This window comes from Neolamprologus brichardi, chromosome 9 (genome assembly GCF_056152115.1).
Source record: "Neolamprologus brichardi isolate AB-2024 chromosome 9, ASM5615211v1, whole genome shotgun sequence".
Classification (NCBI taxonomy): Eukaryota; Metazoa; Chordata; class Actinopteri; order Cichliformes; family Cichlidae; genus Neolamprologus; species Neolamprologus brichardi.
In genome coordinates, this window is record NC_142112.1 from 32,325,311 (window position 1) to 32,340,497 (window position 15,187).

Genomic DNA, 15,187 nt, shown 5'->3' on the forward strand with positions numbered 1-15,187 from the left:
CCTTCAGATTAGCTTAAAAAACAGTACGCAGAGAAATTCACAGAATGGGATTCCATAGCCGAGCAACTGCATCCAAACCTTACGTCACCAAGCATAGTGTAAGGCATCAGATGCAGTGGTGTAAAGCGTGTCACCTTAAGGCTCAGCAGTGGAGACATATTCACGTTTGGTGTGGAAGAACTTAAGTGCCCTGCACAGAATCCTAAACTCAATCCAACAGAACACCTTTGGAATTAATTAGAGTGGAGAAGCCAGGCCTTCTCGTCTGGCATCGGTGTTTGACCTAAAAAATGCGCCTCTGGAAGAATGATCAAAAGTTCAAATAAACACTCCTAAAACTTATTGTAGCCGAGTGGTAAATTAATAATAATATTTTTCATTTCAGTTAACCAAATATCCATTTAAGGTTCAAAAAGAGGTCTTAAATGTTGTTTCTTTGTTTCCATGTATGGTAAGACAAGAATGTTATTGGGTAATTTAATGTTATTGCTTGTGCTATTTCTTTGGTTATCTGCATGTTGTGTGCACATGAAGCTGTTAATTTTATAGGTTTGTGTAGTTGCATATTGTGGTCACTGGGGGGGCAGTGCTTAAGGGTTAACTGCAGTTTTCCAAAAAAAACTTAACAAGAAATGCATCTTGGGACTTCCTGTTTACTTTTCTTTTTGTTGTGGATGTGGAACGGGAATGTTGTGAAGGAGTTAAATTGTTGTTGGTAAGGAATTGTTAAATATGCACATAACTCATTGAAACATATTGGTATAATTGTAGTGCAGTGGCAAAACGTCAGTATTTTAACAAGATGATGTATTTCTTAAATGTATGATGCAAAGGACCTGTATGTGCAGCGTGGAGCGGCCAATTTTTCCATGCAAGGGATAAGTTGCGAGATTGTCTGTGTGCTCCAGTATTGCAAGTGAGCTGAGATTTCTGTGGGATGTAAGTGTTTATAAAAATGTATGTAACACTTCCACATTTTTTTAAAGGAGCCTTGTGTGATTTAGCTCTTTGTATTTTGTTCTGCACACACAGAGGCCATTGCCGTATTTTTGTGTTTTGTATTTCATTTCATTTCTTTTATTCCTCGTATTGTATTGGCGCATCTTGGTTTAATCGGTTATTCTGTTACTTTGCCACATTACCTCTCGTGCTGTCGATGTTCAGTACAAGTCCATATGGCCGCTGTTTGACAAAAGTAAAGGTCAAAGGACATTTTTTTGGTTTATTCAGTTGTCATTCACAATAAAACTGCACATTAAGAACTCCAGTAATTGTGTCCTGTGTGGCTAACCATTTCCCAGGCTACATTATGGAAAACCTTCTCAGAAGAATTGAACTTATTATAGCTTCAAAGGGAGGGCAAATGTAATATTAAAGAAGAATGGAATGTCACTCAAGCTCATATGCATGTCAAGTTAGACAAGCAAATATTTTTCGTGTGACCCATAAACTACGATATATTTGAAACCCCTGGTGTCTACCAGTAAATTTTAAATAAGTATAACGTGGAGTAAGGATGTACATAAACAGTGAAAACCACCACAAATGAAGTAAAGAAGACAAAGGAGCCACTTATATAAGCTCAAACTTACTCTTACTGTCACTGAAACACAAATCATGAGAGCAGCTGTTCTCTGGCACCAAGAGCCAGACAGAATTACAAAAAACTATTTGTAAATAATCCCAACTCGCCCTGCAGGCCATCTTTATACTTCAAGCGTGGGTCCTCTACCAGACGCCTGGAAGCTTGAGGGTCCTGCACACTCTTCCTAGGACTGTGCTATTCTGGACAGAAATCTCACATGTTGTTCCTGGATCTCCTGCATCCACCTAGTTTGAGAGTCACTGCCCCTAATGTGCCAATTACCATGGAGACCACTGTTGTTATGCGTTGCATCCTTCTCCCACACGCTCTTCCAGTACTGCTCCCGCTCCCATTTGGAGCCGTTCTCATATTGTTCCCCTGCCACAGACTACACCTCGGATGGTTCGGTGGAGAACATCTGGTTTACTCTCCTGGCTTCTATCTTTCTGGTATATCTCTTTAAGCGGCTGGCAAAGCCTGTGAGTCTTTGCTTGGCAGTTTCCAAGGCCTCAGGTATGGACAGCTTACTGTACTTGTTAGGCATGCATCCCTTTCTTCATCACACTCTTCTACAGCTCTGACAGCTGGCCAACTTCTCTCAATGCTGCTTTGATCTTGGCCTCTAGTCTCCTTCTCCATGGAGAGTACTGCTCTTTGTGGCTACAGCCAAGCATCTTAAGGATCACTGCTGCTGTAGGTATTGTGTATAATGCTGCATTCACATCTTAGAGGATACCTTTATGTAACCGTTTCCACTGAGATTAATTGTGTAGTAGCATTCCAACAGTGCCCTATTCTCATCCCTTGTCCACTTATATGTTAGTAATAATTCAACCAAACTAGATAGTTAAGGACAAATGAAGAAATGTAATGCATGTCACTCAGCTGATAATAGTGTTGTCCATTTGTAAGCTGATCCTGCTTCAGATTGAAAGACAACACCTTCCACACACACACAAAAAAAAAAGTTTTCAAGAGGATGTGTTTCTTTGAGCTTTCCAACAAGCTTGATGTTGCTGAGCAGAGAATATTCTCAGGGTGCATTGCTGATACTGTTTGTTCTCCCCTGCATGGACTCTACAACATCCTGTATTGCTGCTGTATCCCTTTGCTTTTAGCTGACTGATCAGAGGAGACAGACTGGCAGTGCACATAACCCTGTATATTCAAAGAATCAACAGAGCAGTCATTGAGCTATGTAAAGTCTTTTATCTGATGTGGTGCATGAGGTGTGATTAGACAGGTTGCATTCACAGTTAGTTGAAATTTATTGGGGTTTTTTTTTTTTTTTACAGCTTTTCTTTTTACACAAAAACAAACCTTATTTTTTAGTTTCTAAATAAAACATTTGGACATGTTTTTCAATCTTACAATTGGGAAATAATTGTGTTTTAATTTAAACTAATTTAGACAGAAAGTAGACATCAATATTTTTTTCTAAATAAATTACTGAACCAATGAAATAATTAGTTAAGAAATGATGTATAGATTACTGTTTTTAAACCAGCCTCATTTTTTAAGATCACTGCTATGATCTATTTGTTGACCTAACAGTCTCCAAACCAAGTAAGTGGGACCAGCTTTTAATCTAATAAGTATCTATCTTTTCCATCAGCATTACTAACTCTGCATTTGTGTCAAACCGTGTAGTACAAACAGACAAGAGATCAATAAATTGCCATGGTTCAATAAGTGTGTAACCCCAGGCCTTGGTTTATTACCAGCCTCAGTGTCATAAACCCCAATCTTTTGTACCTTGGTTTCTCTTATCAGATACACTGTTATATCTCATTTCAGAAACTGTGGCAATCGCCACACTCCCTTCCTTTTTCATTTATTTGGAGTCCTTACAGTTTGTGTTTTCTTGCACTGTGAATTTAAGCTTTTCTTTTTCAGATATCTTTTTTTATGATTTCCAGGGTTTCACAGTTTTGACACAAATTTACAAATACTTAACAGTGGTGAGGTGTATGTCTGTAATTGTAGTAAAGGAGCAGGTCAATTGTATAAAAATGGAAAAGCAGGTTACCAACTAAAAATCTGGTGTTTGCTTAAGAGACCATATTTTTCAGATGAATAAACTAAAAAAAAAAAAACCCTAAGAAAAATGGCGTAGAAGTTTAAGTTCTTATGAGTAGGGCCCGCCAATATGGATGCTAGGTAATTAAATTACCACTGCTGTAGATATTCTAACCCTTGCAGTACCATATCAACCATATCAACCATATCAAAAAACACATCCATCCATCTTCTTCCATTTATCCGGGGCCGGGTCACCTGGGCAGCAACCTAAGCAGAGAAGCCCAGACCTCCCTCTCCCCAGCCACCTCCTTCAGCTTGTCCAAGGGGACACCAAGGTGTTCCCAGGCCAGCCGAGAGATATATTCTCTCAAGCGTGTCCTAGGTCTGGGGCCTCCTCCTGGTCGGACATGCCCGGAACACCTCACCCAGGAGGTACCCAGGAGGCATCCTTGTTAGATGCCCAAACCACCTCAAATGGCTCCTTTCGATGTGGAGGAGCAGCAGATCTACTCTGAGCCCCTCCCGGATAGCTGAACTTCTCACCCTATCTCTAAGCGAGAGGTCAGCCACCCTTCGGAGGAAGCTCATTTCTGCTGCTTGTAACCGCAATCTCATTATTTCGGTTACTACCCACAGCTCGTGACCACAGGTGAGGGTAGAGATGTACAGGGTGGGCCATTTATATGGATACACCGTAATAACATGGGAATGGTTGGTGATATTAAAGTCCTGTTTGTGGCACATTAGTATATGTGAGGGGGCAAACTCCTCAAGATGGGTGGTGACCATGCTGGCCATTTAGAAGTCGGCCATCTTGGATACAACTTTTGTTTTTTCAATTGAAAGAGGGCCATGTGACACATCAAACTTATTGGTAATGTCACAAGAAAAACAATGGTGTGCAATAAGTTTGATGTGTCACATGGCCCTCTTTCAATTGAAAAAACAAAAGTTGTATCCAAGATGGCCGACTTCTAAATGGCCACCATGGTCACCACCCATCTTGAGGAGTTTGCCCCCTCACATATACTAATGTGCCACAAACAGGACTTTAATATCACCAACCATTCCCATGTTATTATGGTGTATCCATATAAATGGCCCACCCTGTAGATTGACCATTTTAAGCAAAAATTGACATCACTATATGAAAAACACAGGACTCCACAGAGTCCTTTGGAAAAATAAGTGCACCTAAACATTCAGTAGTTTGTAGAACAACCTTTACTAGTAATAATTTGAAGTAATCATCTTGTGTACGACTTTATCAGTCTCTCACATCATAGCGCAGGAGTTTTGGCCCACTGTTTCTTCAGTGTCGCTACACAAAGGCATTTCCATCAGGCTAAGGTCTGGACTGTGACGGGGCCATTGCAGCACCTTCATTCTTTTCTTTTCAGCCATTCTGTCTTTGATTTGCTGCCGTGCTTGGGATCATTATTCTGTTGTATAACCTAATATTGATCAATCTTTAACTGCAGGCCAGATGGCTCTATATTTGACTCCTGTATACTTTGGTATACAGAGGAGTTCATGGTTGGCTCAATGATTGGACTCATTTAAAAGTTTTTTAAGTTTTAAGTATTTCGTTTCATAGTGTCTAAGGGTTGTAAATCAAGACAAGTTTTTCGAGGCTTATAAAACAAATTATCGTGTGACTTTTTTCTTTTAGATCCCACCTGCAAAATCTCACTTTAACTCCTGTTAGAAGATTTCTTTTTTTCTCTAGTACACTATGTTCACAGATTTCAATTTCCCCTTCAACATAGTTGCTCTTTGCAAAATAACATATAACTATGACATATTCAGGGCATACTTGCAAATACAAAGTTGTACTTAAATAATTTACCTTGTAAACTTATAATTAAAGTTAAAAAATAAATTAGTAGTTACGTTAATGAGAAACTCCTGATATTGTTTCTTCTAATTAAATAAGCAGGGGACATTTTTAAATCATGAAATCTTTAGTAGGCTGTATGATCACACTTTGGGACTAAAAATTATAGCAGCGATCACATTTAATTACACCACAAAATATTGTCTGACCTTCATTATCTCATACACCTTTTATTATCTCTGAACACACATCTGAACTCAATTAAACACAAAATGTACAACACCACTATCACTGCCATTAATACGCCAGAGAATTAAAATTCAAAACCTGAAAGACTCTATATTTTAAAAGGATATAGTCATATACTGATACGAAAATTTAATGCCAGCTTATTAAATATGTTTTATAACCTGTGTTTGCATGTTTATAACCCACTTTTCAACCCTTGAGCCATGCCTGAGTGCCATGTTCAAATGACCAACTTAATCAGCCATATCGATTTCAGTGACAGGCTAATAATGCCTCTTAGTGTTGTTCTTGCCAAATGCTGCAATAAATGGAGAGAACGTGGACGTGTGAGAGAGGCAGAGACATAAGGCTAATGTACACTCGATGGTGTAATGCAAGAAAGGACACAACCCCGAGAAAATATTTCAAAATAACGCTGAGGAAACAGGAAATGCATGATTTCCTGCCACCTGGTTTGGATAGTTTCGTTGGCTTTTGCTGTTGTCATTTAAAATTATTACTCCGTACCTCAAACAGATCAAAATGAAGAAGAATAACAAGCAATGTGTGTCCATAACAAGGATTTTATGGTTGACCCCAGCCTGCAGCTGCAAACAAATATGCATACATATTTAGATAAAATATATGATAGTATTTTTTTGCGAAGAGAAACATCAAATATATTTACAATCTACAGATAACAACCTCAGTGCTGTTTCACTAAAACCAAAATCTGATGGTCTTTGGCAGACAAAAAAAAATTAAATTAAATGCCAAGAAAGGCCGATTCAATGCAGACTCGCACACATCAACATTCTTATGTGGTGAAAACAGACATTGGTATTCACCCTGCAGTTATCCTGGAAAATATATATTATATGACAGGCATGCCATATTACCAAGTAAATACTGACTGATCATATTTAACACGCACCACTAGCAAATCACAAATCATCCCATGCTAAATTGCTCCCTGTGGAATTTGCCACACAGTCACCTTATGAATGTACATGTTTGTACAGCTAGAATTATAGTTTTGTTTAGTGCGCATTAAGGTGCACCCCTTCCCCTGTTCTTTATTTGTTTACAGATTTGCTTATGTTGGTTCCAAACATATAGTTTTACTCATGTACCATTAATTATTTTGTTGTTGTTGTTGTTGCCGGTCAGTAAATCTTATTGAAAATGCTTTAAGTAATGGAAATAGTTTCAATAAATATAGATGCACATGAATATACAGAATGCTTTGTTCAAGGGAAAATATTTTTATTATGTGAGCAGTAATAACTATTCTCATACAGTCTTCTTTCTACCTTTAATATTATTTTATCTTTTATCTCTGTTTTATTGGTGTATGTTTTAAACAAGTTTATATATATATATATATATATATATATATATATATATATATATATACTTATAAATAAAATAAAATAAAAATAAATAAAATAAAAATATTATACTTGTGGACATGTGGAGAGACATGTGGAGTTGCCATGAAAACCTGCACATAAGCTTGATTTAGACTTGATTTGCCCATTTAAGTCGTTGTTGTAAGCTTCGAGCAAACATGTAGCCACATTTCTTGGAAGGTGCACATCAGGTTAAGTAGCAGGTTGTGGTATAGGGTTAAGATGGAGTTCCACTTATGGTGTAGATCTGAAGTAGAAGTATAATTCACGTGACCAAATTTTGCTAAAATTTACATTTGTTGCTTTAAAAGCACTTTTTTTTACATTCTCGGCCCAGTCTATATTGAATATTGAATATTACTGACAAATTTAATCAAATTGTTGCTAAAAACAAAGCAATATTTGATTGATTACTAAAGCTGTTAACATCAGATTCTTACTGCTGATAAATTCTAGAAGCAAAAAATTATTAAAAAAACAAAACAAATCAGAATAATCAGAATCCGAATTCAGTGGTCCCTCGCTATATCGCAGTTCAGTTTTTGCAGGCTTGCTGTTTCGCAGATTTTTTGGGGGGTGCAATTTTGCAAGGATTTTTTTTTTTAACAGCATATTGTGTTCTGCGTCCTGATTGGCTGTAAACCATTTTCAATCAATCTCATGCCGTGTCTCCTGTACTGTACAGAATGCGTCCAGCTTGTCAAATTTACCTAAATCTTCGCTAGCAGAAGACAACAAACACAACAGTGTCGACGTCAAAGAACTATTCCCATGTTTTGGACCTGAAAACAGGATTTGACCTTTGGTTTCATTCTATAATACTGGACTTATTTTTGTAAGAAGGTTTGAATTTGAGAGTGTTTAAACAAACAATAAAATAAAAATATTATACTTATATATTTTTATTTAGTTTTAGGAACAGGAACATTAACATTTACACAGACACAGCATGGGAAAAAGGTAAACAACTAAATAGAAGTAAAAAATAATAATAATGAAAATAAGTAAGATAAATAAGCAAATAAAAAAATAGATAAATAAAAAAAATAAATAAAAAATAATGGAGGGAGGGGTTCACCCAGGGCTATGGGAAGTTACTAAAAAGTAGTTTTTCCACTTGGAGAGACACCGTGCATCTTGCTTGTTTGTATATACCTCCATACCCACATCTATATGTATACTCACACACACCTTCAGGCATCTACCCATCTACATATACATACATAATACATATCTACATGTGCACGCATGCACACTCATGCACGTATACCCTTTGACATATTTTTGTGCATGTCTATACAAGTGTCCATTCAGCATCATAAGGTATTAAGACCAGTCGAGCACCGGAAAATCAGGTTAAATGAAAACAGAATGGGAAGGGAATGGATAAGATCCTTTCCCAACCCTTTTGCATACTCAAAAACCATTTTGACCAATATCTTTGAAATTTGTCTTTACAGAGTCTTAGAGAAAAGGTCATCGTTTCCGTTTCACAAATGTCTTTTACTATGGCTGACCACTCTCCAACCGTTGGTGGGTCCTTCTCCAGCCATCTTCTAGTTATTGCTTTTTTACTTGCTGCCAGGAATATTTTAAAAAGGTATTTATCTTTCGTATTCATCTCAACTGGTACATTTCCCAAATATATTGTAGCAAAGCAAAACTCAATCTCAAAACCCATTACATTTTTAATCCTTATTAGTATTTCGGCCCAATAGGATTTAATAGCTGGACAATCCCAGAATATATGGTAGTGGTCAGCCATAGTCTTGCCACATTGCCTCCAGCAGTTACCGGATTCAGGTTTACTATTCTGAAGTGATTTATACTTAGGTGTAATGAAAAATCTCAAGTTTTAAACAAGTTTTACATGTTTTAGAACTTATTTCTTTCTATTTGTGTGTAGGTTTTATGCTTCTATACTCCTATCTCTTTGCCAATGTAAAACTAGAAGTTTCCCTGCTGTTAAACTAATAAAGAATAATCAGATTTTATATTTTCTTTTTTGTTTTAACCTATATATAGAATTTATATTTGATGCATAATTCGCCCATAATACGTGTATATAGCAAATTGTGATCTACAGCAATATATCTATTGGTACAGACAGCATATCTGACATTATTAAATACATGGCTAATCTTTAATTGGGGTTTACAATGGCAGATAGAGTCTTTGTTGTTTTTAGAACACTTTAGGGGGAAAAGGGGGTGTAGAGACCTATACACCTGCACAACAGTATGCATTAAAAAGGATGATGATGATTATGATTATTATTATTATATTCCTTCAATTTGGGAAAGCCTTGCCAGGCAAAATTAATCAAATTTACAATCATTTTATTGCTGTTGAATGTGAAAAAAGTTCATATTTGGCCCAAACAGTCTATAACGGTTAACCAGGTTTTGGAGAAACACACAGAGCTCAAAAACATTAGCCGTTATCAGAGGCTTATTCATCAGATAATATTCAGTGGGTTATCAGGTTGTGTTCATATATGAACACAACAAGACACTTTAAGAGCCACAAGGTTTGTAGCTCTTAAAGTGTCTTTTTCCTAAATCAGCGAACAAGTCATTAGAGGTATACAATTTCCATGCAGCCAAACAAGTAATGAGCACATGACATGGTGAGGTGTCACAATTTCCAAGAGTTGCCATGAAAACCTGCACACAAGCTTGATTTAGGCTTGATTTGCCCATTTAAGTCGTTGTTGTAAGCTTCGACCAAACATATAGCTACATTTCTTGGAAGGTGCACATCAGGTTAAGTAGCGGGTTGTGGTATAGGGTTAAAATGGAGTTCCAGTTATGGTGTAGATCTGAAGTAGAAGTATAATTCACGTGAACAAATTTTGCTAAAATTTACATTTGTTGCTTTAAAAGCACTTTTTTTTACATTCTTGGCCCAGTCTTTATGAATATTACTGACAAATTTAATCAAATTCTTGCTAAAAACAAAGCAATATTTGATCAAAATGATTTACTAAAGCTGTTAACATCAGATTCTTACCGCTGATAAATTCTAGAAGCACAAAATTATATAAAAAAAAAAACTAATCAGAATGATCAGAATCCGAATACAGTGGTCCCTCGTTATATCGCGGTTTAGTTTTCGCAGACTCGCTGTTTCGCAGATTTTTTGGGGGGTGCAATTTTGCAAGGATTTTTTTTTTTTTTACAGCACATTGTGTTCTGCGTCCTGATTGGCTGTAGACCATTTTCAATCAATCTCATGCTGTGTCTCCTGTACTGTACAGAATGCGTCCAGCTTGTCAAATTTACCTAAATCTTCACTAGCAGAAGACAACAAACACAACAGTGTCGACGTCAAAGGACTATTCCCATGTTTTGGACCTGAAAACAGGATTTGACCTTTGGTTTCATTCTATAATACTGGACTTATTTTTCTACGAAGGTTTGAATTTGAGAGTGTTTAAACAAGACAGAAACGTGGGAAAATGTCCATGCCTGTCTGAGAAAAGTGTATAAAGTGTGTAGTGAGGGGTTTTACACCCATAAAACATCTGTAATAATTTTAAAAAAAAAGTTTGCTACTTTGCGGATTTCACTTATCGCAGGTTATTGTTAGAACGTAACACCTGCGATAAACGAGGGAACACTGTACTTTAATAATCCATAAAATAATATGTGGGTTGATGATATGATAGCTTGAAACATCCTTTGCCACACTGTCGCATAACACTTCTGTTAGACGGTGTTATATGAGCTTATCTCTAAACATTGCCAAACATACTGTTTCCATCCACTCTTTATAAATAAAATTGCTGTCATGTACTTTGTGCATAACCTTGATCAGTCTCTCTAAATATCTGGTTTTATATTACATTAAAAACGCTACGGAATTGATAAGGTGACTAAAAATGAAAAAATGCCAGCAATGTTTTGTTTTTCATTTGCTACAATTAAAATGTCTCTGCTGTAAAAAACTCTAAATCCTAAATCAAACACCTGCAGATGGCACTTGTATAGTCTGACACAGAAAATCTCCCTCAAAATATCCTTACACTAGACTGATGCTTACTTAAGGCGCATATTGGGAATACTCCTCACTATGGGTGAAGAAAATCTTATGAGCACATTTATATCAGACAGACTGATTGACACCCCGTCAAGCCATGTCCTCACACCATATGCCAACTCATGTTGATAAGCTGCAGGCAATTCATCATAGTCAGAAAGAACACATCCCTAGTCTCCATGCTTTAATGGCTTGTAAACCGCAATGCAGCTGAAATATGAGGATAAACAGTTGTCTTTTTTTTCCCCAGAATTCACCAAAATCTCATCACAAAACAATGCAACTGTTCTTGATTTTTAGCTGCATTTCTGTTGTTGAGCCAGAGTCTGAACATGTTAAATCAAATGCAAATATTGCCTCTGAACTTAACATCTGATTGGCCAGTTAGTGAGCACTAGTGCAAAGTCTTTAGTAATTTTATTACCCCACCAAAAAAGCAGACACCTGTGATTCCAGGCTGGAGTGCATGGTGAGTATCGTCTTTTTAGATTATGTTCAGTAAAGTAAGCCAAAATGATGAGGACTAACTACTGAATGGATTTCATGTTTTCTTGTTGTTTTAAAAATATTAATGAGCAATATAAAGAAAAATGAAAGGTATAGTTGGTGATATATACATAATAATATACAAAAGAATTCATTACAGATGATAGATTGTAGGAATTCAAAATCGTTCCTTTCACGGCAAATTTCTGTGTCAGAAAATCCCTTCAACTTGTGGTCCAGTGATAATGACGTATTGTGTCTAAAAGAACTTTTAGTCTTCTCCAAAAGAGAGTAAAAGAAGAGTTTCTAAGTTTCTGGACATTATGGTGTTTTTTGGTTTTCTTTTTAAACAATGTATTTGATTCATAGTTATTTTTTACGTTATGTATTCAGTATGTTTAGCCTTCAGTTCTTTTGTTTTCGGAGTTTTTTCCTCCCTCAGTATTTAGCCTGCTCTGTGTATAGTCAGTCTTGCTTTCTCTAGTTTCCTACTTTTACGGTTTCCTGGTTTCCTGCTGGTCGTTTTGTATCTTTGAATTTTCGAGTATCTTATTATAGCAAATAAAGCTGCCTCCTTTATTACCCTAGCTCTGAGTCCTGTGTTTGAGTCCTGCCTTGCCTGCTACATAGGCATACATGACATATGTAGGTTGTTATAGTTAGAAAAAGTTGCGTTGTTACATTAAAATAAATGTCAGATATTACCTTTATATCAAATATTCCACTCAGATTCCCTGTTTTGAATCTAAAGTCATGACTATGTTTTTATTTATTAATTTGTGTATTTGTGCTTCAAAGGACTTTTTTAAATGAACTTTCAACCATTAATTGTGTAGATCTTATTTAGTTGAAACAAAAACTAGAATTTCACTGAACAAAACTGGCTCTTACTTCTCAAAAAATCACAAGGCATGTTATCTGTCCATCAATTTCATTACAGATGGACTCCACACACTACACAATGTCCAGTCCAGTGACTACAGTGAGTTTACAGCATCCCTTAATGGGATACTCAAAGCAGCTTTAAGCCTTGACACAGTTTTAACAGCTCTTATGGGAAAAGCAACAGTTCTTTCCCATAAGACTTGTTGTCATGAGATCAGAACATTTTGTTGTTGTTTTTTTATTTTGAAAGCACCCTGTAATAGCCATTTAATGAACTGGAGAAGATGTTTGACTTCCTGCCGTTCAAAACCAGTTAACACTGACTTCTCTTAGGGAGGAATCAAACACTTTACTCACTGTGCCATAACAGTGTTGGACAGCCAGCAGGTTTCTATGCCTGTGTATGAAATACTTTTTTGTATTCACCATATTTTAATATGTTTGAATAACACTGTTTAACAATATATTTGGATCTTATAAATGTATATGTGTCAGTTAAATATGTTGCAATGGTTTACATTTTTGTCCCTGAATCATCTCAAATGCTCTGACCAGTGTTCATCAGTCAGCTGTGAAGCGTTGATGTACTCTTGAGGAATCTGTAAACTGTTAAAGCAGTCTGATATACGTCGATGACTCAGTGAAGCTCACTTCTGACTTCTGATAAGCGATACTGTGATGAGTTGTTCGAGGATATTCTCAACTTCTGTCAGTAAGAGCTGCTGTTTATCCCAGTGTTAGCCGTTGTTTGTCATTTTTATCAAAGTTTTCTTTGAAGTGGATTTAACTTGGTCAGACTTTAATTAGTGAATAAACTCTCAAAGGTGTGTAAATTGCTAATCACAGGAAAATGTGATTTTTAGGACACTCAAGCCTAATATTGGCTTATAACCAGTCGTCGTTGTTTTCAGCTGTCTGGAGATAGAAAGGTCGTATATCTAATCCGCTGACAATAAGTAATCGCGACAATGTCGGGAATAAAGAAGCATACTTATGCATATTTTCTTATGTCAGAGCTCTGAATTCAGTTGAAGAGATGTGGCTTCAGGTAAAGAAGGACAGGCCGAGTTAGAGATGAGAACAATTCTAAATGTTCAAATCCTAACTGATTAATTATAGTTTGAAAGAGCTCTTTGTGAACTGTCAACTAAAACTAACTTACAACAGACACTTTTTATCCAAATCCGACTGCCCGCTACCTGGCTGGGTCCTGATCTTTTCCCTCCTTTGTGTGCTTTAGACGGGGCTCCAACCTCTTTCTTGTTTCTGTCTTATTGTAAATTTATAACTCTCAAATAAAAGGTTGATGACTGTCAGCTGCAGTGTGGAATCTCATATGTTCCTGTGATCTATAGATTTAGGGACTGTAACAAGTATTTTGCTTAATTTTAAATCTGCAGAATTCATCATACTCCCCCTTTTCTATTAGAATTGTCTGGAACATGTTTCTTCATGTTTGTGTGTATGCATGTGTGTGTGTGTTAGCCACATGTAGCTTCTGTACACATTATACAGATCTACTGTTTTGATGTTTACGAACAATTTACAAGAAAATCGAGCTTGTCTGCCATTTCCACTCCTCCCCTTTCTCTTTCAAGTAATGTCAAGGCCAATACATGTTTGCAGCTCTGCAAGGCTGTCAGTGTTATACTATGTTATTCTTGCTGGAAATTGTGTAATTATGTATTTTGTCATTTAAGATGTTAGACACTAGTATAGCCGATGATTATCAGGACAAAACAAGTTTCTTAACTACAGCCTCCACTGTGTTCCTATTTTGTCTTTTGTCCGATCCCCTTAGGGGGAGCTACAGCAAATCATCTCCTTAAATCTGAGCTTATTCCTTGCATCCTCTTCTGTCACAACACAACTTTGCATTCCTTCCTTAAGTATATCTTTGACTCTTTCCTGAGGTCTTCCTCTTTTCCTGATATGTGCATATGTGTATTTTTTTTTGGTTTGTTTGTTTTTAAAATGTTATTTAATGCAGCTCTTTCTTCACTTTCTTTTCCCCCTTGATCAAACTTGCAAAATAGGAGATACAGTCTTTTTTGCTTATCTCTCAAAAAAAGGACACTTCTCCTGCCAGAGAACATGCAGGTGGATTTATTGCTATCCTTTTCAGGCATTTCACTGGGGCTACATTGTTATGACCTTATAGGCCATTCCAGATGATCGATTTTGGTGGTAATAGCCATTTTAATATTACTGTTTGTTACTAAGAGCATCTGAGTCAGCAGGGCATAGCTTCAAAGGCTTAATGGGGCAAAATAAATTGCCACACCAAGGGAAAGATACAGCACTAATCACACCATTAACGTTGAACATCAGCCCAAAGTGGCCATGTTTGTTTGAAGTGTCGAGAAATGAACTTGGGTCAAATCAAATTAAGGGCATTGGGACCACATAAATAGAGGGGAATATGCAGCCCGCTCATTTTTCTAAATCGTATTTTTTCGTCCTCTACCTCTCCTGCATTCGATTTAAAAAATTGGATTTGTGAATGTCCTTAAACAAATCTCATTGTGTTCAACTGTTTCTCTGTTCATATCACAGGAACTGAGGTGCAAACCATTAAGTATAGTTGTAATTACTTAGAGTCTTTGTTTTATGACTTTCTGGCCAAGTAGTCATCCTTGTCATAGAGGAATCTATTGCAGATTCACTAAGGCTTATAGTGCCATTAGGTTT